This window comes from Amia ocellicauda, chromosome 10 (genome assembly GCF_036373705.1).
Source record: "Amia ocellicauda isolate fAmiCal2 chromosome 10, fAmiCal2.hap1, whole genome shotgun sequence".
NCBI lineage: Eukaryota > Metazoa > Chordata > Actinopteri > Amiiformes > Amiidae > Amia > Amia ocellicauda.
In genome coordinates this window covers 26,173,831-26,198,216 of record NC_089859.1, presented here as the reverse complement: position 1 = coordinate 26,198,216, position 24,386 = coordinate 26,173,831, and the positions used below count along the sequence as shown (strand labels likewise).

Genomic DNA, 24,386 nt, shown 5'->3' with positions numbered 1-24,386 from the left:
CAACTTTAACTGAAATAAGCACTCGTTACAACCGAGGTATGCAGCAAAGCATTTGTGAAGCCACAACACGTACAACCTTGAGGCGGATGGGCTACAACAGCAGAAGACCCCACCGGGTACCACTCATCTCCACTACAAATAGGAAAAAGAGGCTACAATTTGCACAAGCTCACCAAAATTGGACAGTTGAAGACTGGAAAAATGTTGCCTGGTCTGATGAGTCTCGATTTCTGTTGAGTCAGAATTTGGCGTAAACAGAATGAGAACATGGATCCATCATGCCTTGTTACCACTGTGCAGGCTGGTGGTGGTGGTGTAATGGTTTGGGGGATGTTTTCTTGGCACACTTTAGGCCCCTTAGTGCCAATTGGGCATCGTTTAAATGCCACGGCCTACCTGAGCATTGTTTCTGACCATGTCCATCCCTTTATGACCAACATGTACCCATCCTCTGATGGCTACTTCCAGCAGGATAATGCACCATGTCACAAAGGTCGAATCATTTCAAATTGGTTTCTTGAACATGACAATGAGTTCACTGTACTAAACTGGCCCCCACAGTCACCAGATCTCAACCCAATAGAGCATCTTTGGGATGTGGTGGAACGGGAGCTTCGTGCCCTGGATGTGCATCCCACAAATCTCCATCAACTGCAAGATGCTATCCTACCAATATGGGCCAACATTTCTAAAGAATGCTTTCAGCACCTTGTTGAATCAATGCCACGTAGAATTAAGGCAGTTCTGAAGGCGAAAGGGGGTCAAACACAGTATTAGTATGGTGTTCCTAATAATCCTTTAGGTGAGTGTATATTGTCAAGGTGTGTACAACGGGGTACATCCCCCCCCCAAAATAATTTCCATTGTTCGTATTGTTTACATCGAACTTATCTAAATAGTGTTTTATATTTGCATATATTTATCAATGGATCTAAAACCTTTTATTTGATAAAAACAAACTGGTAACTTCTTTACAAGTTCAGCTAAAGAAGACCCTCATGTCCCAATCCACACACATTGATTGCAATGGTTTTAACAATGCAAGCTTTGTATGACTATATACTCAATATGGCTACAAAGGACCTTTCAAGAACAACACTTGGTCCTGAGCAAAAGCTCCTACAATATTGTAATGAAAGAGCCCAGTTTAATTGTTCAGTAATGGCAGTTTCCCCTCACCTGGATCCCCAAACACCTGTGTCTAGGAGTCGTGATGCAAGCTGATCACCTGATGGCAGGTGAATTTCCTGGAAGCTACGCCACCTTGGGTTGTAAGTGAGAATGCCCTGAGTGTCAAAGACTCATCTCTGGCAACTGGCAAGGTGCTCATTTCTGTTCACAATGTAAACAGCCAGTGGCCCCACTCGCTCTCCTGTAGAGTACAGATGTTCTTCTAGAACATGCAGGTGTGAAAAATCATCCTCAGGTTTTGCACATGAAACTGTTCCAGAAACTGGCAATATTCTGTGCCCCGCACTTGGAAACAAGTCATGTGCACACAAGAATGACCGAGCCCTCAAGAGATGTTAAGTACACTTGGTAATGACATGTCACGTCTTCTATGGAAGTCATTAAAACAATTGTCAATGTTTTTGTTTTTCATTTATTTACTTCAAGAGAAACGTCTATTCGATAAATAACTGCCATTTCCCCGCCTCAAGGTCTTCATCTAGTGGAATTTCTACTGCTTATACACTGTAATGATACAAAATAAAATAAAATCCTTACACTTGGAATTTGAAAGATGAGGAAAAAGGTGACCAAAAAATGACCAGCAACTAGTCACATTTCTGGACAAGTGGGGCAGAGACCTTGCAACACTTAGTTCTTAGTTAACACTTCTTAGTTAATGTTTTCTCGCCTTTTCTTGTGAGCAGTGAGAGTTGAAGGTTCTGTTTCTGAAGGCTCTCAATCAGTCAAAGGAATTAAATTGTCAGGTGTTGGTTTCTTAGGGAAATGTGCCTTTGGATATTTTGTATAATGATTATTTCAAGTGAAACTCCTTAACAGGCTACGAGCACATGACAACAAAAGATGAGCGATAGTAAATAAAGTGTTTTGTGGTGTTGGTGTGGGTTGGGGTTCAGGCTGTTGTTGGCTTTATATGGAGTTAAATAACCCACTGCTGTAATACAGTAAGTTATAGTGAAATGTCTCTCCTTTGTGCAATGCAATGCAGTATCACATTTCAGAATAAAGCTTTTGATTTTTTTTTAAGTGTAAGGCCAGTTCATCTTTATATATGTGTTAACTGATGATAAGGATGTTTAAACAAAAAACAACAACTGAAAAACATAAAATGAATTCAAAATCCAGAAAGCTTTAATAATTGATAAGTAAATAATTTAATAATTGTTATACAGCAGGGTAGGAAGGCAAGGAATGGGGATAAGTACAGATTTACATTTCACCAAAAAAGACTGCACTGACTTGACTAAAGCACCCAGCTGAGTTGGTAGAGTAGTCATAGGATGCACACATATTATTAAACGCCAACACCACCTCTGTATTCCCACAGATCACTATAGAACGTGCGTCTGGATCTGATGACGTGATGTCTTATTAGTGAAGATAGCGTTAAAATAATTCCACCCCTGCTATCGCCACCACCCCCACCAAGATCCCTCCCTCCCTCCCTCTCCTGAAGGCACCATACCAGTGTTTTCTCATCACACAAATCACAAGCGGAGTAGAGCACCCAGAGTCAGTGTTCCTGCTGTCTGACACACTCCCTCTGAGACCCTGCAGTCAGCGGAGCCCAAGATTTCAACAAAGTGACCCACAATCCAGGAGGTAAGAAGGAGCCTGTTTATTTTGCAGAGACTGATGAACTGGGCTTTGAGTGGAAAGTTAACGTGTGAAGCTGACCTAGGGGTTAACAGCAAAACGAGCAGAGAAGGGGAGAGCGGCGGGGAGAAATCTCAGCCTTTTGCAAAGCCTCTCAGGCTGAAGGGAAGCTGTTGTCTCTCTATCTCTGGAATACTTTATTCCCGTCCAGATGGATGAACAGTGAAATGTATGTTTCCAGATGCTATGTAGATCTGTAGATCTTTATCATACCAGCTTTGTGGATAAAAGTAATCTATCAGCCTGGAAACTAAATACAGAATACTGCACTGTGCAAAAACAAACATCTCCATCAGAAATTGAATATTTTAGGTATTTTATTTTAAAAACATTTTTTTCCTTGGAAATGCAAGAAAATAAGGACAAATTTAGGTCCGTTTACTAAAACTAGCAATTTTGAAGAAAAACAGTGTATTATAAGTGTATTAAACTAAAATTCACGAATTTTAATGAGCCAAGAACATCAGGAAACACCAGAGACTATTGCTGTTGTCACTACTTATATTCCTTCAAAAATGTATATATATATATATATATATATATATATAATTATAGGGCTGTACCCAACTCAGAATTTTGTCACATGCAGGTAACATTAACTTGCTCATCCTACACTATGGGGGGCCAAACAGGCCATAATACATTACATTGGCTCGCAACTTCACGTGCAAACTACACTGCTCAAAAAAATTAAGGGAACACTTAAATCGCACATCGGATCCCGACGAACGAAATATATTAAAGATCAAAATCTTTACTGTACATTGTGTATTGCGTTGAGAACAAAAGGACGTACCAACGGTCAATGGAAATCAAAACCACCAACCGAGGGCTGGATTCAAACTCACACCGAAAATCAAAGTAAACAATTGTAATCACAGGCTGTTCCAACTTGCGTGAATTTCATCACGGCAACTCCTTCAAAGGTTCTCAATTGGATTCAGGTCTGGGGAATGTGAGGGCCAGTCAATGGCATCACTGCCTTCGTCATCTAGGAACTGCCTACACACTCTGGCCACATGAGGCCAGGCATTGTCCTGCACCAAGAGGAACCCAGGGACCACTGCACCAGTTAAGGTCTGACGATCGGTCTGAGGATTTCATCCCGGTACAGCAGTCAGGGTACCGTTGGCTAGCACGTGGAGGTCTGTCACATGTGCTCAGTGTGAACTTGCTCTCATCTGTGAAGAGAACGGGGCGCAAATGGAAGATCTGCCAATTCTGGTGTTCTCTGGCGAATGCCAATCGAGCTGCACGGTGCTGTGCTGTGAGCACAGGTCCCACTAGACGACGTTGGGCCCTCATGCCACCCTCATGGAGTCTTTCTGACAGTTTGGTCAGAAACATGCACACCAGTAGCCCGCTGGAGGTCATTTTGTAGGGCTCTAGCAGTGCTCCTCCTGTTCCTTCTCACACAAAGGAGCAGATACCGGTCCTGCTGCTGGGGTGATGCCCTTCTAAGGCCCTGTCCAGCTTTCCTCATGTAACGGCCCATCTCTTGGTATCTCCTAAATGCTCTTGAGACTGTACTGGGAGACACAGCAAACCTTCTTGCGACGACATGTATGGATGTGCCATCCTGGAGGAGCTGAACTACCTGTGCAACCTGATTGGGCTGCAGGTTCCGCCTCATGCTTCCAGTAGTGACAAGGACACAATCAAAATGCAAAACTAGAGAAGAATCAGTCAGGAAGGATAACGAGAGAGCAATTGTCTGTGGCCACCACCAGCAAAACCATTCCCTTTTTGGGGGTTGTCTAGCTGTTGCCACCTGTTGTCACTTTCATTTGCACCAAAACAGGTGACATTGATTCACAATCACTTAGGCTTCCTAACTGGACAGATTGATATCCCTGAAGTTTAATTGACTTGGTGCTATACTGTGATGATTACGTGTTCACTTAATTTTTTTGAGCAGTGTATATTGGTTTGTGTGTGTACCATATCAGTTGTTCACATAGCAAGGCAGGACTAGGGACAAAGGGAAATCAAGGTGGATGTAGCACCTTGTCCTCAAGCAACACATTACGGAATAACTGAACCATGTCATCTGAGCAAGACATTACAGATTACTTTTCAAGTATTTCTCCATTTTCCATTTTCTCTCCTTCTCTCTTCTCAGTCCCCGCTCCGCCCCACTGCACTGCCTTTTCGTCCACAAAATGCTAAGCACTAAATAAGTATTTTGTAGGACAAAATACTCATGTGCATGAAATAGTAATTTCCTTGGACAAAATGTGTATTGCGTGCACAAAAGCACTTCTGTACACAAAATGTACAACAAACGGCACCCATAAGTGCGCACCATGGACACTGTGTGATTAATACTTAAAAAGTAATCTGCAATGTCTTGCTCAGATGACATGGTTAAGCAAGTCAATAATGTGTTTCTTGAGAACAAAGCTCACACGGCTGCTTGCGCCTTTTTCCCCCCTTTATCCCTAGTCCTGCCCCGCCCAGTTGTGTCACGTGAACAAACGATATGGAACGCACACAAACCAAGACAGTGCAAACCGATCTAGTACACACACAAACCAATATAGTATGCACACAAAGTTGTGAACCAATATATTATGTAGGGATGCACCGAAACCACTTTTATTCAGACCGAGTACAAGTACAAGTACTTACATTTGGGTGCTTGCCGATACCGAGTACCGATGCCAAGTACTTAATAAGGCAGTATTTTTCCCATAAAAATGACAATTACCATCAAAGTGCAATGCATTTGAAGAAAGTTTTTATTTGTCAGATGCACACTGGTTGATACAAAATAAAATATAAATAATATCTGAGTATTAAATAAAATGTATAACAGGAGGATATTTCTGACATCCAAAAATTAACATTAAACTTTCTGTGTAAACAAACACAGCCTCCACACTGGCACTGTCTCCACATTTCAATGAAATGTCTACCTCACTGAATAGCAGTACTACACCATAAAGCCTACTGTAACAGAGCGACGGAAATAGTCATCATACATTAGTGCGTCTCTAAGGGAAGCCTTTCTTGGGAAGGTGAGAGGCAGGTTCTTTTTGATGAATAGAATCATCTCAGTATGATCCGCTGTGAGCTTCATATGAACCAGCATGAATACATAATGTGCAGGACACCAGGTGAATATTTGTAGTTTGTGGTCACTCAATTAAAGTTTTTTTTTTTGTACATGTTGCATTTATTTTTACTTCTTAGTTAATGTTATTATTGTTAAATAATAGTTAAAAAATAACAATAATAACAATTAGTCGGGAGAGAGACGGGGAGGAGGGAGTAATAATAATAATAATAATAATAATAATAATAACTAGTTGAGAGAGAGGCGGGGAGGAGGGGGTATTTAAAATAGGGCTAAAGCACAATTATTGACAAATTATATTTTACAACATAAAACCGTTTATACATATTTTATTACATCGAAATATGAAATACATATTTTACTTTTTACTTTATACAACGTTTCAGTAGTTTCACAACACCGATTTGCGTGGGGGCAGGCGAATGTGATTTATTTGATTTTGGCTAATTCTCTTGGTTACGGGAATGATGGTCCAGAGTTGGTCCGGACCGTCAAACCCCCCCCCTTTTACAGTGACTGAGCCAAGGAACTGCTGTAGAGGCGGTTGGTGACAGCGGAGGTGGTGGGATGCAAGAGAATGAAGCGCTGGAGGTGTGCGTTGATGATGGGGTATTTATGCACTTTGACCGGAAGCGAGTGTGATGACATCGGAGTTGTCACATAGGGGCCAACGGCGCAGAGGTGATGGTGATGCTGGTGATGTGGGCCACACGAGGGCCATGTGTGATGGCGTGGTGGGGGCGGGGTGGAGCACCAAGCAGGGCTGCGGGAGGGTAGGTAGACAGCGGAAGCTAAAACGGGCTGCAGTGTGGGAAAGAGAGGGCTGCGTGGAGGTTGCAGGTATGTCAATGGTCCGCATCCACAGCCTATGATTGCTGTGGGGGGCCGCAGGCGAAGAGGGCCCTAGGTGAAACGTCACGAGGAGGGTGCAGGGGAAAGCAGAAAAGGGCTTGTAGGATGAAGAAGAGGAGGAGGAGGAGAGGAGGAAGGGAGACAGAAGGTGGAATAACTGTTGCAGGGAGACCATGGAGGTAACCATGAGGTGCAGCAGAAGGGGGCAGGAATGAGCCACACAGGCCACACTGTGGGGAAACGTATTCGACTATGTGGGCTGCAGAAACAGGAAGGTACATATGGTGCTTTAAATTATTTGTCATTTAGCAGACACTCTTATCCAGGGCAACTTTCATTTGGGCATTTTACTGGAGCAATCTAAGTGAAGTACCTTGCTCAAGGGTACAACATCATTGGATTTAACCCACAACCTTCCAGTTAAGAGTCCAGAGCCCTAACCACTACTCCACAGTGCTGCCTAATGTGCAGCAGAGGGGACTGGAAGGAGCCGCATGGGGCTGCAGGGAAAAGGATGTGATCATGTAATGCACAGGGGGGTAGGAAGAAGCCACACAGGGCTGTAGGAAGTGCTGTGGGGAAAGACAGGGATGTAACCATATGGTGCAGCGAGGGGGACTAGAAGGAGCCGCGACGGCTGCAGGGAGTGCTGCGGGGAAGTGTGGATGTAACATGGGGTGTAGCGGGGGGACTGGGAGGAGCCGCGCGGGGCTGCAGGATGACCATGAGGTAGACGGGGAGGGGCACGAGCCGCAAGGGCTGCAGGGGGGGCCGCTGGGCAACCAAAATGAGGCTAGGGGTGGGGCAGGCAAACAGCCACCCAGGGCTGCATGGAGGGCCAGGGCTAACCAAACGAGGCTAGAGGTGGGGCAGAGAAGCAGCCACCCGGGGCTGGAGGGAGGGAGCCAGCGAAAGAGGGGTTTGGGAGGGTGTGGCCCACTGCCAACACTGCGGGGCATGAGCCGATCATGCAGAGCAAGGCAAGTGACGGGGGCATCGGGGGCCACGGAAAAGGAAACCGGGGTCCTAGGATGGGACACGGCCCATGCCAAGCGGCACACCAGTCCGGACAGAAGGCAGGATAGAGGAAAAAGACGCAGAGTAGACATGGCGGACGGCGCTGGGCCCAGGGGAGTGGAGGGGGAGGGGAAAGGTGGGGGAGGAGCGATTGGGGGGAACTCAAGGATGATGGATAGGAACAAAGAAAGCAAAAGCAAGTAAACAGTGGCGGTGTGGGACAGTGGGCAGGAGCCACTGCGGGAGGAGGGAAGCGAGGTTTTTTCGGTAGTGTTGTTGGTGGTGGTGGTATTATGAAGCGAGCTGGGAGGGGGCGGGGCCGAAGGGAGGACAGAGATGTCATCATGAGGGGACGGCTGGCATCCAGGTGGCGGGGGTGGGGCGTAAGCAATCGTCCGGATGACAGGCAGGAGAGCGAGAGAAGCGACGCAGGTGAGCAGAGGGATGGGCGGCTGGATGTGGGCGGCGCGCTTGAATGATGCAAGAGAATGAAGCGCTGGAGGTGTGTGTTGATGACGGGGTATTTATGCGCTCTGACCGGAAGCCAGTGTGATGAAATTGGAGTAGTTCACTCCCGAAATTAATTCATAAATTCCACAAAGTGCTTTGAAATGGATCCGCCTGTCTATTACAGCTGCGTACATCAATGCAGAAAACACACTTTTCAAGTCAACAGGGCTGGGTGTTGCATTAGCAGCCTGGCAGTGTCTTATTCCGTGTGCCCGGGGCAGCTGGCTGAAGGCGAGAGGCTCCTTCAGTGCTGTATCGATGCTGAAGCCACAGCAGTCTAAACGCCACACCAGCAAGCCTGCCACTGCCCTGCACCAACACACATCTGTCCCGTCAGAGGACAGGCAGACGAGCTACATCACCTGCGATTCTTCAATGCATCAAAATGTGCGCATAAAGGCTACATAAACAAGAACAAAATAAAATTAAAAGAAAATTAACTTTTAGCAATAAACCGTGTAAACTGGTGTATGAATCGGTATGCACATATCTTATCAGACTTGTGCAATATGAACTTAAATAACCAGTTATAAAAATAGCATAAAACGAAAGAGCTTTGAAATGACTCCTGACTGAAATGAAGCTGTTTTACAGCTGCGTATCAATGTAGAAAATGCGCAATTTCAAATCTACAGTGCCTACACTAACACAAAAATTAACATCATGATCAAACAGCTGACTAATCAAGACATTGATCCAGAGACCTGGGTTTGAATATCCCTTAATGTCTTAATGATCTCGTTGCAATCTAAATCAAAAGAGACAGACCGTGTGTAATTTGTAACTAAATATGCATATTGCTGATGAAGTGCAAGACGAAAAGACGCGCTCCCGCCATGAAGTGGTATCGGAACATTTCTATGAGTACTGTACGAGTACATGAGCACAGTATCGGCCCGATACCCAATGCTGGTATCGGTATCGGTGCATCCCTAATATTATGCAAGCAATCCGATGCATTATGGCCTGTTTGGCCCCCATACTACACACTCCCTGTTTAAAAGATTCAGCTATTCTAATTCTGTTCATTTAAAGAAAATCCCTTCAATGAGCAAGCCAAAGATGACATGACGGCCTCTCATTAGTGACAGCCTGTAGAAACGAGCCCCGCTTGTACACACTGGGAGATGCAGCTCCGGAGTCGGTCACATTTGCCTGCAATTCAAAATGACAACATATAAATGACGAGTTATGAGCAGTGGTGTAGTGGTGCCTGGAGAAGTGGGTATACTCTTAATTTATGCCCCCCATTACTCATTTTTTTAAGGCGGCCCAGCAAAGGATCAACGCCCTGTGTTATAAACTGTGACATGGAAGACTAGTTTAAGTTCACCCCAAAATGGGCCAGTAGTATTTGCACATTGTCACTTAACTTCTGCTGCTTGGAGTAAGGATCATTATGAAATTAATATTAGCCACAGAAGAGGTGCAGATTTTGCAAGCAATACTGACCCAAAGACTGTAGAAAGAGACAACTACATAATTATGAACTTTGAGTGAACTATTCCTTATTCCTTAGTCCATCCACACATGAAAATTGGACAACTATTCTCTAACCTTGCAAGTAGTCTGCGCCAGTAGTTTCTTTTGTAAACTATCTCTTGAAACAGCTGATTTGCAACAGATAGTGTAGGCCAGAATGTGCCACCATTATAAGTTTAAGGGACATTTTGCAAATATTACTGGTCCTACACAGGCCTAATGCATGAATATAAGATATACCAAGATTAGGCAAGCATGGGGTTTCAGTCAGAGATTCATTTATTAAAAAAAAACATTAAAATATCATCAAAGAATTCAACAATATATTCAAAATAATGTTAAAAAGAACAATATTTAGTTAAATATGTTGTAAAATGTATACATTTTTGTTCATTATATTTATGAAAACCACAGTGAAATACTCCCTCAACCCAATGCAGGGTTTCTAAATAAGTGATCATATTTTTGGCTCAAGGGACTTAACTTCAGGTAGGTAAGTAGTGCAATACTTATATAAATACGAAATAACAAATAACTGAATTTGAACACAAGATTTTTTGTCAGTGCAGGATTTGAAACATGAACTACAGTATTTTCCAGACAGACTTGCTCTATGCAGGGGTTTTCACACTGCATTGTCTAGAACGCACATGTAGCGTTATGTTGGGTGTATTTGGATAAGAGCATTTGGGCTCTGAGCTGAAGCACTGATCTAAAGAAGACCTCTCCCCCCCACAGTTATCAGATTCCCTTGGCTCATCAGCTTGGAACTGGTTTGCATCAAAGTGACAGTTTTGGGGAGGATGGCACCAAGAAGAGGCCAAATAGTTTGGAATTCTGCTATGAGATTTCTGGAGGAAGGGGCCTGTAGGTGATAAAAACTCTTTGAAGTGGACAGGAGCCGAAATCCCGACATAGAGCTACGAACCCGGGCCAACCGGCATTTCCAAAAGATGGCATGGATTGACATCAGTCATAAATCAAGCCCCCCTCCAATAGGACACTGGGGGCTGAAACCGAAATCCAATCTCAAGAACTCAGGAACCAATCACCTATTGATCTGACAGACTATAAGGAACAGCGGACAGTCAGTCGCTCTCTCTCTCACCTGAACCAGTAACTCGCTGCCACAGCTCAACCTGTAGCTCTGTTGCCCGAACCGGAACCAGAAACCAACCAAGTCTTTGCCGGCAACAGAAGAGTTAAACTGGGAGAAGGAGATTGAGCCGTACGAAGAATTCTTTTAAAGGACTTTATTAAATAAAGAACTTTACAGACTGCGCTGCCCGCCCGTGCCCACCTGATCAGTGGAGTTTTACGGCTGGACAATTGACTAAGTCGACTGAATACGAAAGTGTCAGTCATTTAAATAGCTATTTGAGTCCAAACCACACGGACCTCGTGCCGTGTGCTGTTATCTGAGCCCGAAGACAGAGAGGCCTCTCTGCGACGAAGTTCACATAAGTTTAACAGTTTGGAGTTCATGATTCATGACATTTGAGAAATCAATTAGAAATGTTAATCTGTGATTCATAACTCTAGAATGTGTAATATCATTTAGTTTTCTTAAATATAAATGTGTGTTGCATTAAACTGTTTTGTTGATAATTTTAGAAATAAAATCTGTCAACGCCGAGAAATATCTTCTCATTCCTGTTTAACTGTTTAGTCTGAAACTGACACAAGTTAATAGACATTAGATTATTGGTGGCCCTGCCTATCCTTAATCATTGAATAATAATCATTAAGGGGAAATTGTGGTAACAAGTAATGATAGGATCTTTCTCGGCACCTAAACGTAAATGAGACTGATATATATATAACGAGAAGTTACCTGAAGTTACATAAATACTAACCTGCGTAGTTATTTAATGTCTGACTAACAATACTAATGAGAGACTCACCTTCGTCTTACTAACCGGTATTGTAGTCAATGTGTTTATAACCTTTTTTGTTTAACGATTTGTGTTATCATATGCGATCCCATGGTCTTTGATTTGGTCACGGAAGTGATTTGTCTTTGATTTGTTGATCTAGAGTTGAATTTTAATTAGTTTTTCCCTTTTGTATAATTAGTGTAGTGCTACATTTAGCCTTTGTTTTGAATAAATTTGACAATTTATATCTTTGGAATTGGTGTCTGCGTCCAATTATTACAGAAATTGAGTTCTACAAGATTCCAGGATTCGTGATAAGGTGATACTATAAATTCACTTCTTTAATTGAAATTTATAAGTGTACCTTACGCTACACACAGAAGAGGCAGCACGGTGGCTCTTCAATCAGGTTCTTGTATACTTTCTAGGATCAATCTTGGAAGTAGGGGGTCTGTTGATGTTAATCATCATTAAGTTTGATATGTTTGAGACCAGTAGGACAGCCCTTTTGTCTGTGCTGATATTGTTCATAAGGCTAAAGTTCCTTTCACACTCTGCTATGCTGACAGGGAATGTTTTCATACAGTTAATGAGCGGTTTTAGGTTGTTGGGCTCACTGTTGGGCTCTTCCAGTAGGTCCCGCAACCCATTCAGTGCTTGGTCTGTGCACAAGTTAAATCGCTTGCACAGTCACTTAACTTGTTCTTCACCATGGCGGATGCTGGGGTTTGATGGCCATTTACTCTGAGCAAGGATGTGGAGGTCCTTGATGGTCTCATCTTCGAAAGACAAGCGTTGCTCAAGATTGTTCACAAGGCTTTGTAAGAACTGGCCTGGATTGATAGACTTGAGCTTTGCATTTCTTTTCAAGGCTATAGATCGATACACCCCACTCTCTTTTGCTTCTAAAGCCTCACCATATTTCTCACCTGGACTCTCTTTAAATTAATGTAACACTCTGCGTTTCAGCAGATGCTCTGCTCTGAGGAGAGTTATAGAACGAGCCTGAAGCTCCTGTGACAGGACACTTAATTCATGGAGTGTGTCATACATGAGCCCAAGGTCACAAAGAAATTCAGGACTTTGAACACGGTCCAATAAACCTCTGTACATTTGCTTCTCATTGTTGGACCTCCTCTCATCAGAACAAGCATTCTTAAAGTGCTGCACAAGAGCTCCCAGTGATGTCCAAACAGCACGAACAGTCCGAAAGCTACTGGCCACCCAGCGTACATCCAAGACTCTGTGAGCCTACTTCGGCTGCTGCACCTTTGAGTTCACGCTCATTTTTGTCTGACATACTAGAGTTTACCTCATCAACTACATCTGACACAGCTAGCTCAGCACTAGGCAGCACTGTGGAGTAGTGGTTAGGCAATGCTGTGGTCCCCTTGAGCAAGGTACTTCACTTAGATTGCTTTAGTAAAATGCCCAGCTGTATAAATGGCTACAAATGTAAGTTGCCCTGGATAAGAGCATCTGCTAAATGACAAATAATGTAGTTCAAGTCTATGGTTCATACTCGATGATGCTATTATGCTACTGATGATTTTGCTCTGCATCTCATTGGCAACATGTTTGGTTATTTGTGTTGCACTGTAACATGAATGAAGTATTGAGCCCATCTTTATGCCATTCAATTCCTGCAGCTCAATGAGGCTCTCATGGTCAGAAAAGGGTCTGTTCTTTTTGGCCAAATGGTAGGCTGTTCGAAACACAGCTTCGGTTTCCTTCATGTAGGAATCAGTCATAGCCTCCACCGCATTCTCAATGACCACTTCTTTCTGTTGTTCTGCCATCTTCACAACTTGAGTGTGGGCCTTAGGCAAAGCATGTTTCCTCACCTTATTTCCCAAGACTGACAGACTTCTCTCTCTACTTCCATTCTCTCTCTCTCTCTCTCTCTCTCTCTCTCTCTCTCTCTCTCTCGATACACCTTGCTCCTTGATGATTCCAATGGAGTTCGCAGTGCTACAGACCAGACATCCTGTGAAGCATAAACAAACAATGTAACTACTGTATTCATATTTCTATGTGTGTAGTGTCCATTTCACCCACATACATACAAGCACACAAACACACACACTGTATATTTCTCTGTGTCCACTGTTTTAGAAGCTGCCAAAACTAACAATCTACCTAAACTTACTCAATTTTTTTCATCCTAACCAGGGGTTCTTGGATTTATAATCTTATTTTTGTTTGGCTGTCCACAGGTCTGGCCAGTCATTATTGTTGTCTACAAAAACAACAACAACATGAGTGATTGAATTATGGGCTATAAATGTAATAATGGAAACAATTACCATAACCTGAACATTACTGAATTTAGTTCATTGGCACAAAATTTTACTAACAATGTGAAATCTAAATATATTTGTCATTGAATCATTCATTCAAGAGATTCGTTCAAAAACACTAAATCATCCAGTAATGAAACAAGTGACGTCTCTATGAGTGAGTCATTGAATCATTCATTAAACCAGATTATTTTTAATAATTCAAATTAAAAAAAAAATAGACTGCAGCAAATTAACATTTTGTCAGAACCTCTAGTAAATTACATGCTATTTTGTTTAGTTGTCTGTAGTGATGTTACATATGACACTGAAGATTCAAAGCGTGTATCGAGTTCGCAGCGCAATTTCTCATGAAGCTCCGTGCCGGAGCGCGTATCGTTTTCAGAGAAACACGTGATCAACGAAAAAGAAGCCTCACTTTCTTTCCAGTCACGTGAATGTGTGTCGAAATGTTTAACACAAGACCACTACTCTATGGGTCTATAGAAGTTCAAGTCCATTTACTAAACATTTTTATATATATTACATTATCATATATTCGGCCTTATAAACCCCATAAATATAAATGTAAGGACATATAAGTATAAAAACCATAAAATAAGCCATATAGGCTACTTGCCTCTGTTGGTCTTATTAATAGTATTGTTGTTGTTACATTTAATTTATTGCCTCACTATAATATGTGAATTATATTATGTCACAAAGGTCGAATCATTTCAAATTGGTTTCTTGAACATGACAATGAGCAATTTTGAGCGTGGCATGGTTGTTGGTGCCAGACGGGCCGGTCTGAGTATTTCACAATCTGCTCAGTTACTGGGATTTTCACGCACAACCATTTCTAGGGTTTACAAAGAATGGTGTGAAAAGGGAAAAACATCCAGTATGCGGCAGTCCTGTGGGCGAAAATGCCTTGTTGATGCTAGAGGTCAGAGGAGAATGGGCCGACTGATTCAAGCTGATAGAAGAGCAACTTTGACTGAAATAACCACTCGTTACAACCGAGGTATGCAGCAAAGCATTTGTGAAGCCACAACACGTACAACCTTGAGGCGGATGGGCTACAACAGCAGAAGACCCCACCGGGTACCACTCATCTCCACTACAAATAGGAAAAAGAGGCTACAATTTGCACAAGCTCACCAAAATTGGACAGTTGAAGACTGGAAAAATGTTGCCTGGTCTGATGAGTCTCGATTTCTGTTGAGACATTCAGATGGTAGAGTCAGAATTTGGCGTAAACAGAATGAGAACATGGATCCATCATGCCTTGTTACCACTGTGCAGGCTGGTGGTGGTGGTGTAATGGTGTGGGGGATGTTTTCTTGGCACACTTTAGGCCCCTTAGTGCCAATTGGGCATCGTTTAAATGCCACGGCCTACCTGAGCATTGTTTCTGACCATGTCCATCCCTTTATGACCACCATGTACCCATCCTCTGATGGCTACTTCCAGCAGGATAATGCACCATGTCACAAAGGTCGAATCATTTCAAATTGGTTTCTTGAACATGACAATGAGTTCACTGTACTAAACTGGCCCCCACAGTCACCAGATCTCAACCCAATAGAGCATCTTTGGGATGTGGTGGAACGGGAGCTTCGTGCCCTGGCTGTGCATCCCACAAATCTCCATCAACTGCAAGATGCTATCCTATCAATATGGGCCAACATTTCTAAAGAATGCTTTCAGCACCTTGTTGAATCAATGCCACGTAGAATTAAGGCAGTTCTGAAGGCGAAAGGGGGTCAAACACAGTATTAGTATGGTGTTCCTAATAATCCTTTAGGTGAGTGTATGTTATTAAGATAATTTACAAGGTCCTGCTATCAAAAAGTGCTCACCTTGGTTGACGTCTTCGATGACTATATTCAAAGTTGTGGGTGAAGAGGCAGCATCTCTGTCACCGTCAGCATCCTCTCTGACTGGGGTGGGGGACGGAGCGGGCGCGGGCGCTTGGCTATCGTTAGCTGAGCTGCTGGCTAAAAGCACCGATGCAGCATTGCATCACAGGGCCAGACACAGGGTGAACACAAACAAAGCTGTTAACCCCTGGAAATCCTGAAATACAGATTTGAAAAAGCAATTTAAGCATCATTTCACCTAGTCCTTTTATTGGGTCATAAGATCATATAACAAGCCACTTGTATATTTACCATTTCAGACCTGTGCTTACTATTCAAACATGCTGTATTCTGCATTACCTCTTTTGAGGTCTTATATTGCATTGTCCCTTTTTGAGCCATGCAACATTTACATGCACATTTTGAGGGACTTCCAAGTTTAAAATGTTATTGTTATTGTCATTGTTAATATCATCACCACCACCACCTTGGGTAACAACATCAGCCAATTAAATACAATACTCTGTTATAGCGCAAGAGAGATGGAAATAGTTTGATGAATAGGGGTTTGTTGTCCTTCATACTCTCATATTTGGCTAAAAGTGCTTTGATCTCTACGGCCTCATCTTCATTTTGCAAAAGCACTTCCAACTTGACCATTTACAGATTGATTTTAAATCCCAGACTGGTGTCCTGTTGACCAGATTGTATATGTTTTGGGCAGTAGTGTGCATATGCAATATAGTGTAACAATTGTCACCCTGGATAATAATCAAATGTTTTTAACATTAGGAAATCATCAATTAAATAAACAAATAAAGCTGTATATATTTGTTTACCACTGCCTCTAAAATGTCGTGACATCATTTTAAAGCTGCTTTTCCATTTACATATATTGTCAAGGTGTGTACAATGGGATACACTCATACAGTAGCATCATTGCATTTGGGCACGGGGTACATGCCCCCTCAAATGATTTCCATTGTTTGTATTTTTTATGTCAAACTTGTCAAAATGTGCATATATTTATCAATCAATCTGAAACCTTTCATTTGATAAAAACAAATTGGTAACACTTTACAATGAGTGTCTATTGTATACCATTAATATGTTAATTAACATGACCAAGTCAGTAACTATTGCATCAACATGGCATGAAAATAATTTGTTAATGTTTACTAATGAATTAAGTACTTTTATTTTTATTTTCAATCTCTGAACCTGAATAGTTTTTTTTAAGCCTACTGCATTTTTACAGGATTGGAAAAATGTTTAAAAAAAAATCTGAAGTCCTACCAATACTTTTGCAATATGTATGTTCAGCAGGGTTCGCAACCCTGGTCCTGGGGACACCCTACCCTACCCTAGTGGTTTTTGTTACTTAATTGAACCATTCATTTAAGTAATTTGATTACATTGGACTCTTTAAATTGTTTAACTGATACAGAAGTTGGTTCCTTACTAAGATGATCATTTCCTTATATAATGTTATACTTAACTTTAAATCCTTCGTGTTAGAAATAATTAAAAGGCTCTGATTTAAGAAATGATTAGTTCAATGAAGGGTTCAAATCAGGGTCGGTGGTACTCCAGGACAGGTTTCAGAATCACTGCTCTGAATGATTTGCAGGTAAATCATTTCTAGATATCTTAAAACACCTTAATTCAATATCTGTAAATGGTTTAAAGATATCTGAAATTCAATGAACGATATCTTGAAATAATACTAGAGAGATTTCTAAATGATCATTCGGCTTGCCATCAAGTTCAAGCAGGAATTTGATTGTTTTACAGCAATTACACAACACTGCTGCCCTCTTGTGGACAGATAGATGCATTGAAAGCAGTGTACAGTGTACAGTGTACAGGCGTGTGGACCAGATATGAACTCGGACTGAAAGCAATCATGAATCTGCGCAGAAGTCATGTTGACACATTTAAAACGATTCCAAATTGTCTCATACATGGAAAGGCATCAGCTTCAAAACGCTGCCCTATATTTAACAGTCAGTGGCTAGGGTTGCCACCTTTGATTTGTCTGCTGTTGTCCTTTTCTACATTAAATACAGCCATTTTACTTCAATGTGTAAACATATACTGTCTAATTATAATCTAATCATATGTACATATACTCCCTTTAGCAATGAAAACATGATTATTATAACATGTATTATAATAATTATAAACAACTTTTTAGCTTAATGAAATTGGACAACCCAACACTGAAATGTATCACCGCTCTTTCCATGTGTATTTCTCATCCCTTTTTGCTGCCTGCAGAAGTCCCTGTGGTCCCTCAATGAATGCTTTAACCTCCAAGCATGATAACTGAAAGTTGAATCTAATTTGACGTTCTGCTTTGACCAACCCCACTGACATCCTGTTCCTTTTGTCTGACCAGACATCCTCCATATGGCTAAATACACGCTCAGCATAGGCGTTACTGACGGGGACAGACAAAACAAAGGATACCACTTTGAGCAATTCAGTCGCTGCTTTCTCCTTCTTGGAAAAAAAAAGCTGGTGGACAGGGGTGGTGGGGGGAGGAGGGAGGGTTGTCGTGCTCTGGCTCCTCTCCTTGGCGACAGCTGTGTTTTACCCGTTTACGGACACAAGATTGGATGTATGAACATATCCAGGAAGACAACACAACAGCAGTAGAAGGAAAACAAACGATATTGATTTATTATTTCTTTGAAACTAATAAATTCTAATTTAAATGTAGATTTTCACAAAAAACGGGACAACGGGAGGAGGGAGGGTTGTCATGCAATTAAAAAGTCTTCAGGTGCAGGGGGGGCAGGGGTGGTGTGGGGAGGACGGAGGGTTGTCATGCAATTAAAAAATAACAATTAAAAAAAGTCTTCGGGGGCAGGGGGGGTGTCTTCAGGGGCAGGGGGGCTGTCTTCAGGGGCAGGGGGGCTGTCTTCGGGGGCAGGGGGGGCGGCTTCGGGGGCAGGGGGGCTGTCTTCGGGGGCAGGGGGGCTGTCTTCGGGGGCAGGGGGGCTGTCTTCGGGGGCAGGGGGGGCGTCTTTGGGGGCAGGGGGGCTGTCTTCAGGGGCAGGGGGGCTGTCTTCAGGGGCAGGGGGGGTGTCTTCGGGGGCAGGGGGGGCGTCTTCAGGGGCAGGGGGGGTGTCTTCAGGGGCAGGGGGGGTGTCTTCGGGGGCAGGGGGGCTGTCTTCAGGGGCAGGGGGGCTGTCTTCAGGGGCAGGGGGGCTGTCTTCAGGGGCAGAGGGGCTGTCTTCAGGGGCAGGGGGGCTGTCTTCGGGGGCAGGGGGGGCGTCTTTGGGGGCAGGGGGGCTGTCTTCAGGGGCAGGGGGGCTGTCTTCAGGGGCAGGGGGGGTGTCTTCGGGGGCAGGGGGGGCGTCTTCAGGGGCAGGGGGGGTGTCTTCAGGGGCAGGGGGGGTGTCTTCGGGGGCAGGGGGGCTGTCTTCAGGGGCAGGGGGGCTGTCTTCAGGGGCAGGGGGGCTGTCTTCAGGGGCAGAGGGGCTGTCTTCAGGGGCAGGGGGGGCGTCTTCAGGGGCAGAGGGGCTGTCTTCAGGGGCAGAGGGGCTGTCTTCGGGGGCAGGGGGGCTGTCTTCAGGGGCAGGGGGGCTGTCTTCAGGGGCAGGGGGGCTGTCTTTGGGGGCAGGGGGGGCGTCTTCAGGGGCAGAGGGGCTGTCTTTGGGGGCAGGGGGGGCGTCTTCAGGGGCAGAGGGGCTGTCTTCAGGGGCAGGGGGGGCGTCTTCAGGGGCAGAGGGGCTGTCTTCAGGGGCAGAGGGGCTGTCTTCAGGGGCAGGGGGGGCGTCTTCAGGGGCAGGGGGGGTGTCTTCGGGGGCAGGGGGGCTTTCTTCAGGGGCAGGGGGGGTGGCAGGGGGGGAGGGGGGGACAGGGGTGGTGGGGGGAGGAGGGAGGGTTGTCGTGCTCTGCCTCCTCTCCTTGGCGACAGCCAGTAGAAAGGAGCCCCGCTTGTATATACAGGGAGATGCTGCCCCCGAGTCGGTCACATTTGCCTGCAATTCAAAAAGACAACATATAAATGACTGTTGCACTGATAACACGTCGCGTGCATTTGTAAAACACACATGAGCACTTCTGTGGTATTCATTGAGAAACATTTCTGTCCAGCTTGCTAAAAAAAGTAAGTTACACTTCAAACGACCTGCAACATTTGTAATCCAGCATGACGCACAATGACACATTAACCCAATCAACAGTATGTAATGCAGATCAATGCTTCAACACTAACTCAGTACCAATTCAGCACATGTAGTGAAGCTATTCTGTTAACCTTAGTAGTACATGTATCATATCCCAATATGGAAGTTTAAATGTTTAAACTAGTGGGATCCTAGTGGGGGGTCACATTTGGAGGAATTGGAAATGGGAGTGTTAGGGAACTGGTGTCCCCCAGCACTCCCATTTCAGATGTTTTTAGCGCCAACCTCAGTACTACTTGCGTGCGTGTCCCTTTAGTTAGGAGAGCGGGGAACCATCACTCTGAAAACACAGTCCAGCCACTTACCGCGTCCAGGGTGAGGAGGGTGGACAGCATGTCTCCCGACCTGCCCGTGGCCACATCATTATGCAGCAGGTTCTGCCTCAATGCAGCTGCCCTCTGGAGCCCCATCTCCCTCTCTTCAACCTTCTTCTGGTTGATGGGGAGCGCCTTCACTTCTGCCACGATTCTGCCATGAGTAGGAGGACACAGAACACGTCAGCTCAGCTGGGTCGTGCTGGTCGTGGAGCTTCGGGGGGTCGAAGCTGATCGAGCCAAATCGTTCCAGAATGTGTTGTCGGAGGCAGAAACTTTATTCAATTACCTTTCTTTTTGTTGGGAGGCTGATGAACTGCACTTCTAACCCTGTGCGTCTGTGTAAACAAGGTCACTGTCTCACAGCCTTGCTGTGCTACGGTACTGTGCCATAGTGCAGCCCTGATACCCAGAGGAACAGAGTCTGATAAGAACCAGTTTTCTCCAGCAATTTGGGCTCGATACATCACACAAACCCCCCTATTATTAAACATTAAGTATGCTTTAATTTTCTCCGGTTTAACCATATATGGGGTTTTCCTAATGAGTTGTCAGGCAGAACCCGAACTTGCACTCATCACGGGACAGACGTGTGGGTCCTGTTATCTTTCGCTCCTGTCTGGTCTGCATAAAAGAGAAGTTACAAACTACAGGCACTAATTCTGTTCTTGAGATCGCCTCTTGAACCTCTTCCTTGCAGCTGCATATATTCAAAACCTTGACTGGAAACAGCTCTCTCCGGATTTCTTTGACTCTTCAGAGGCCTTTATCTAAGGTGACGCCCATTCAGTAACACAACTGCATTACAGACATAACAGGGAACTGTACAGAAGTTATATTGGTTACAAAACTTAAAACATACCACAATGGATAAAAAAAAGTTAAGCTCTCATCATTACTCCTTTTCTCCCTCTTTGGTTCCAAGTATCTGTGGCAGGTTTCTAAATTCAAAATAACTAAGCAGAGACTGGTGCTGCTCTGTCATTTTCCTCCAGAGCTACTAAACTAGTGATCGCGGAGCGGCAGATCCCCGGCATCTTCAAATGATGCCACAAGGAGCTCATGTCACGTCAGAGCCTGTACAGTGGGCACCTCCAGCAGGCCCAGTGTGAAGCACGAGACCAGTGACCAGACACTGCCCTGGGTGTTCTCTCGCTGGGTGCGAGAGGTGACCATATTTTGTGAAGCCTGTTCAGTTTGTATGGATGTCAGCAAAGCCAGGAGAGGGTGCTCTACTGTGCAGCTAGGCCACTCACCGGTTAAGCTCGGCACGGATCGCGTAGTACTCCCTCATATTCCTCTTCCTGTCCTCTACGTGCTGCTTTAATGCCGCCAAGGTCTTGTGGTTCAGGTTTGGCAGGCGTCGGTGTTTGTGGGGAGTTTGCCGTTGGGTCGTCTCAGGCTCCCGTACCTCCTCCTCCTGCTGGCCGACCCCTGCCTGCTCCTGGGCCTGTCAGTACAGCGCACACACACACACGTACATGTTTAAAGATGTTGATTGTAGACTGCATTTGAGAAGTGATGCATCCGACTGCGCTCAGGGGGACTTTGCGGCATTCAGCTGAGCTGTGCTTCACTGCAGTGTAGCATGAAGTTAGATTATTGTTAGAATCAACCAGTCATTGATTCAGTTAAGTCAGAGCTCAGGACGAAGGAACGCAACAAGGATCTGTATTTCTAATGGCAGCATTTGGTACCGTTGCATTACTGTATTGTAATTTATTTTAAGACATTAATAGGAATTCTGGTCATTATTTTCACAGCAGCACAATTTTCTGTAACAGAAGGGTCTTGATCAAATGGGAAACTGAACAAAAAAACCCTGATCATTTTCAAAGGAAGGTCTCTGCTCATTTCAACTTCAGTGTGCAGTGCATTTCATGCTTATTAGAATCACAGACAAAATCCCACAGGACTCTTGCACTTCTGACTTGGTTGTACTGTGGTTTAAGCATAGTGCTACAGTGCTTTCCTACGGATTCAACGTCTTCGCAGTGCTTTACTACCCTGGACGAGGGGAAAACCCTGAAAGATTTCAGGGCATGTTCACTATGGAAGACCATGGATTATTCATGGCAGAATGTAGTAAAGGCAGCACTGTGGAGTACTGGTTAGGGCTCTGGACTCAAGACTAGAAGGTTGTGTTCAAATCCTGGGTGAGAGTGCTGTTGTACCCTTGAGCAAGGTACTTCACTTAGATTACTGCAGTAAAAATGCCCAGCTGTATAAATGGGTACAAAATGTAAGTCGCCCTGGATAAGAGCGTCAGCTAAATGACAAAAATAATAAATAATAATAATAATAATAATAAAAAGCACAGTGAAGGCTTGGTAAAACCACTGCACAACTACAGACCTACAGTAATTTGATCAGGGTCAAATTGTAAAAGGGAAGCATGACCTGCCTTGGGCACAGCTTTGCAGCACATCTCTTTCCACTCTGCCACGCTGACTTCCCTATGTAGTCCTTACACTGCGCTGTATTTTAGTACACAATCGATACAGTGCAGCCTGTGTTTCACTGACCTGGGTGCTCTGTGTGGACTCCTTCTTAGCCTTCTCTTCATCTTCTATTGCCATGAGCATCTGCAGGTTGGTTGATATCACAGCAACCAGCAGGTTGACAAGGATGAAAGTCACACACATCATGTACAACAAAAAGAAAATGGAACCCCCAATCATCACCCAGCCTCCTTTTGCCCTGCGAACACACGGGGAGAAGGGAGGGAAACGAATCAATGTTAACCAATTCTGCATCGACACTATGCAGACAAAATCCATGAATCAACAAAACTGGTTATGTATAGATTTAACCAAGTTTAAACCTCGTTCTGGTCTTACTAAATTATATCTAGTGTACTGACATGGACAGAGCTTGAGGCTGTTAAAGCAGCCACACAATCAGGCAACTTTCCAGACGTATTTTCATGACTGTAGCACTGATAGCACTCGCTGCATAGCTGTACCAAGCCCAGTGTGGTGTGCAAAACCATGATATGCTGGGGTCTGCTCCAACTTGTGCTTGGTGTTGTGGCATCCTTATGTCAACATTGCTCATTATATGTCAGGACTCTGTTCTATCACTGTAGCTGTGCTTCTGTGTTCTCGCTGGACTGGTTTTGTTTCCGCTTAGTCTGACTGCAGAGGCTAAGGGTGTTTTGCCATTACCATTAACCTTGTGTTACTCGTGTGTGAGAGTACGTACAGTAACTGCTTAAAGATGTTCACCCATCCATCTTGCGTGATACAGATGAAGAGAGAGAACATCGAGGCACCCAGAGTCCCGAAGGCCGAGGGAACGTCATGCCCAAACAATGCGTTTCCAAATAACGCAAACGTCTACAGACAGAAACACAGCAATGAATAAACTGAACTGACATTAATCACAAAGCATAGGATTGGAATAATAACAGGGCTCCACTGAAGCAAACTATTCTATATCTTATCTCTCGGTCAAGAACAAGTTGACAATGACATCACTGAGCAACTGGCTGAGTGAATGGAGATCGTGATCCACTGACTATGCAGCACAATGGGCAGATATCTTACCACCATTATGATCATCAGCAGCGCAGTGATATTGGCCACCTCTGGTATGGAATCCCAAAGCGCCTGGAAAATGATCTGCACACCCCTTAGTGCAGACACGCAGCGGAATATGCGCATCACCCGCAGGATCCTGCGCACAATAGACAGAACACACCAAAGAAGATCAAAATCACACCACACGTCTGAACATCAGTTACACATTCATACTGCTACGAATGATGACAATATAATACTGGATGGTAGGAAGTCAGGACTGGGGCTCAAACACAGATCGCTAGCTTTGCAGACAAGCTTGTCACTGACTGTCCGTTGCTGCCTCTATCCTCTCTTCAGCAGCACACAGGCTGAAGAGTCTTAAATAAAACCATTCAATGGCAGTAACTGACCAAGTCCTTTCACTGACCTGAAAATCTTCAATATGGTGGTAGTGCTTCCCGCAGGCATTGCGATGGGAAGCACAATATGGCAGCCAACATTGAAGAGATCAAAAATGTTCCACCGATCCTGAAAAAAAGAG

The 24,386-nt window shown here is 44.2% G+C and overlaps 1 long non-coding RNA gene across 1 annotated transcript; it reads right to left on the bottom strand.

Moving 5' to 3' along the window:
- Positions 1-22,793: 22,793 nt before the first annotated feature.
- Positions 22,794-24,167, bottom strand: LOC136760375 (uncharacterized). Its single transcript, XR_010820192.1, has 3 exons — positions 23,870-24,167; positions 23,526-23,659; positions 22,794-23,021 (listed from the first exon to the last, which is right to left on the bottom strand). It is a non-coding gene; the product is annotated as an uncharacterized LOC136760375 (long non-coding RNA).
- Between the last annotated feature and the right edge of the window lie 219 nt (positions 24,168-24,386).